At 39.4% G+C, this 3,880-nt stretch overlaps 2 non-coding genes across 2 annotated transcripts; both read left to right on the top strand.

Moving 5' to 3' along the window:
- On the top strand, positions 1-72 carry Trnad-guc. Its single transcript has one exon. It is a non-coding gene; the product is annotated as a tRNA-Asp (tRNA).
- A 317-nt stretch (positions 73-389) lies between these two features.
- Trnad-guc lies at positions 390-461 on the top strand. Its single transcript has one exon. It is a non-coding gene; the product is annotated as a tRNA-Asp (tRNA).
- The last annotated feature ends 3,419 nt before the right edge of the window (positions 462-3,880 follow it).

Here is a 3,880-nt window from a genome sequence, read left to right as displayed (position 1 = left end):
TCCTCGGTAGTATAGTGGTCAGTATCCCCGCCTGTCACGCGGGAGACCGGGGTTCGATTCCCCGCCGGGGAGATTTTTTTAATACAATTTGAACCGCAATTTTTTCGTTCCATTCTTTCATCCCCATTTTCGGCAAATCAAACTTTCAACTATAAGAATGGAGGTCTCATCATCCTGACATCGAAGAGAGAAGGAAGACAGGATAGGAAAAAGTCAGCCGTTCCGAGAACCAACAATATCTTTTTAAAATAGAATATACCTTGTTTATCCTGCCCGCGACCTAGAACAAAATGTGCTTATTTATTCCATTGAAGAGGGATTATGTCAATAGGAGAAAGTCAGCTAATATAATATTTAAATATTTTAATTAAACCACTCCCCATCACCAATCCTCGGTAGTATAGTGGTCAGTATCCCCGCCTGTCACGCGGGAGACCGGGGTTCGATTCCCCGCCGGGGAGAATTTTTTAATACAATTTGAACCGCAATTTTTTCGTTCCCTTTCTTTCATCCCCATTTTCGGCAAATCAAACTTTCAACTAATTCCCCGCCGGGGAGAATTTTTTAATACAATTTGAACCGCAATTTTTTCGTTCCCTTTCTTTCATCCCCATTTTCGGCAAATCAAACCTTTAACTATAAGAACGGAGGTCTTGACATCGAAGAGAGAAGGAAGACAGGATAGGAAAAAGTCAGCCGTTCCGAGAACCAACAATATCGTTTAAAATAGAATATACCTTGTTTATACTGCCTGAATAGGACTGAAAAGTCCTTTAGCCCAGAAATCTAAAAAAGGCTCTCGTCCATTCTCTCCTATCCTGTCTTCCTTCTCTCTTCGATTTCGGGACGATAAGACCATAGCAGTTACAATTCCCTCTGTCAAACCTCTTAAAAAAATAATAAAGTAGAATATACCTTGTTTAGCCTGCCTGAATAGGACTGAAAAGTCCCTTTAACCCAGAAATCTAAAAAGGGTCTCGTCCATTTGATGGAATAATATTCGGCCCCGCCGGGAATCGAACCCACGAACTAGCACTTTAAGAGAGTAAAAACACGTAAAATTCGCTCCGTGCGGTTTAACCCAGAAATCTAAAAAGGGTCTCGTCCATTTGATGGAATAATATTCGGCCCCGCCGGGAATCGAACCCACGAACTAGCACTTTTAGAGAGTAAAAACACGTAAAATTCGCTCCGTGCGCAATTTTATTGTCACTAAATGTTGAGCATTCCAATGGATAAAATAAAGCTGTAAAGTTCACGCTTAGACCACGCTAACGTAAAACTAAGTACAAAGGTTTACTAATTTGCGTTACACATAAGTACAAACATATTAATCTGTCTATTCTGCTGTGCTAAGCGAAAAAGACGTCAGATTAAAAAAAAAAAAAGGTTTTTCGGTGTTGAACAGTTTTTTTTTCCAAGTTAAAATTTCAAAAATCTCTTAATGTAACTAAAGGTAAAAACACACTACCATCACGTCACGTGAAGTCAGAAAGATGTAGTTCAAAATTTTCCCATAATATTGTAGGTAATTTCGTCTAGTGTAGCTATCCTGAACAAAATCACTCACAATATTATGGCAAAACTTTGAGCTACATCTTTCTGACTCCCCATGACATCCAGTGGAGACGTCAGATTAAAAAAAAAAAGGTTTTTCGGTGTTGAACAGTTTTTTTTCCAAGTTAAAATTTCAAAAATCTCTTGATGTAACTAAAGGTAAAAACACACTACCATCACGTCACGTGAAGTCAGAAAGATGTAGTTCAAAGTTTTCCCATAATATTGTAGGTAATTTCGTGTAGTGTAGCTGTCCTGAACGAAATCACTCAGAATATTATGGGAAAACTTTGAGCTACATCTTTCTAACTCCTCATGACATCCAGTGACGTGTGGTAGTGTGTTTCCTTAAATCATTTTCGCTTAGCACGTCAGTTTTAAACTGTCAATAGCTAAAATATTGCTTCAAAACATCAGTAAGTACAAAATGATTGTAAACATACATAATAATAGATTACTTGTCTTTTTTGACATCATAAATAGGTAAATAAAATATTCAGTTTTTTTGTGTGGCTTTTGTAGCTTTTTTTATCTAATAAATTAGAACTTTGTATCCAAAATATCATTTCAGATTCTCAAGTTGATCCCTTACATTCTACCATAAGTTCATAACATAATTGGCAATCTTCTATCTCTACACTGTAGGTACCTTTAAAAGTTAAATTAATTTGGAGTTTTGTAAAAAAAAATTAATTTGGAGTTTTGTACTGTGCTGGACCTCGGGGAGAAGCTGTCCCCCCTCAACACTGCCGCGCTTAAACAATCCAAACAGGAACGGGTGAGTAACAAAACACGGTTTTTAGGGACACAGAGCCAGCCAGTTTGTCTTATAATAATAATAGTGCTTAATAATATAATAATAATAACAGTGCTTATTTATACTGCTCGCATAGGACTGAAAAGTCCCTTTACTCCAGCAGTAGGCTATACCTATATAATAATAATAGTGCTTATTTATACTGCTCGCATAGGACTGATAAGTCCCTTTACTCCAGCAGTAGGCTTAGAATAATAATAATAATAGTGCTTATTTATACTGCTCGCATAGGACTGAAAAGTCCCTTTACTCCAGCAGTAGGCTACTTTGTGGTCAAATTCTCAAATTATATTGAGGATAAAATTCCATACCTCGGCTGGGATTGAACCCACGCCCTCCTGTTTACGAGTCGAGCGCCTTGACCACTACACCACCGTCTTACCTTCCTTTACTTTGCCTTTTCCCGTATGATTATTTTGGTCAGTCCTGTTCTGGGATAATCTGGGATTGCATTATCTAAAATCCGATGGTAGCTTTGTAGTTTATAGCATGAGACAGATCAGTTCTGCAGAAGCCATCCAAGAGGTAAGTCGATTTTCCTGAGTTTTTAAAACCCAGCCTAGTTAGTTTGGAGGGTAGAGCGTCTGCTTTGTAAGTGCTAGATCGCGAGTTCGATTCCCGCCCGTGCTAACTTTTCGAGCTAACTAGGCTGGCTCCCAATTTTACGCCATTGTTCAAACAGTCATAGCCAGAGACCATGTGGAGTTAGTTTGGAGGGTAGCACGTCTGCCTTGCAAGCGCTAGGTCCTGGATTCGATTCCTTCCCGGGGCGGACTATATCCCAAACAGATAAGGTTCGTTCTCGGAACGACTGACTTTTTCCTATCCTGTCCTTCTCTCTTCGCTTTCGCGGGACGATAAGACCTTAGCAGTTACAGTTCCCTCTATCCTCTATCAAACCTCTTCCTGAAAAAAACTTAAGCAGTCCACTTTTACTTTTTTTTCTTCCCCCTCCTCCAAGGTTTTACAGTAGAATTCTCACGCACTGAGCACTTCCACCCATTCAAACATCTCCCCAGCAGTACCGTACATATTCTTACTAGTTTGCTTTTCTTCTGGCAGCTACGGTTGACATTTTTATAGTTGAAATCCCAGCTGCCTAAGTAAAAAGTAGATGAGTAAGCAATATGATCAACAGAAGCAACGTCGAGCGAGGAGAGTAACTGGAGAGGTGACCATCTGGCATACCAATGAAGCAACAGAGAGCCACTGTCCGATTTGAAGAGCGAGGTGATATTTTTAGCCATTTTTTCTTTTCAAAGAGGTTTATCAGAAGGAACTGTGACTGTTAAGTTTCTTATCGTTCCGAAAGCGAAGAGAGAGGGTAGACAGGATAGGAGAAAGCCAGCCGTTTCGAGAAAGAACCTTATCTGATTTAGGATAAAATCCGCCCCGGGTCCCGGGTGGGAATCGAACCCGCGACCTAGAACAAAATGTGCTTATTTATTCCATTGAAGAGGGATTATGTCAATAGGAGAAAGTCAGCTAATATAATATTTAAATATT

The sequence above is a fragment of the Diaphorina citri genome, unplaced genomic scaffold (assembly GCF_000475195.1).
Source record: "Diaphorina citri unplaced genomic scaffold, Diaci psyllid genome assembly version 1.1 scaffold3447, whole genome shotgun sequence".
In the NCBI taxonomy this organism is placed as follows: Eukaryota; Metazoa; Arthropoda; class Insecta; order Hemiptera; family Psyllidae; genus Diaphorina; species Diaphorina citri.
This window is presented reverse-complemented; position numbering and strand designations above follow the sequence as displayed.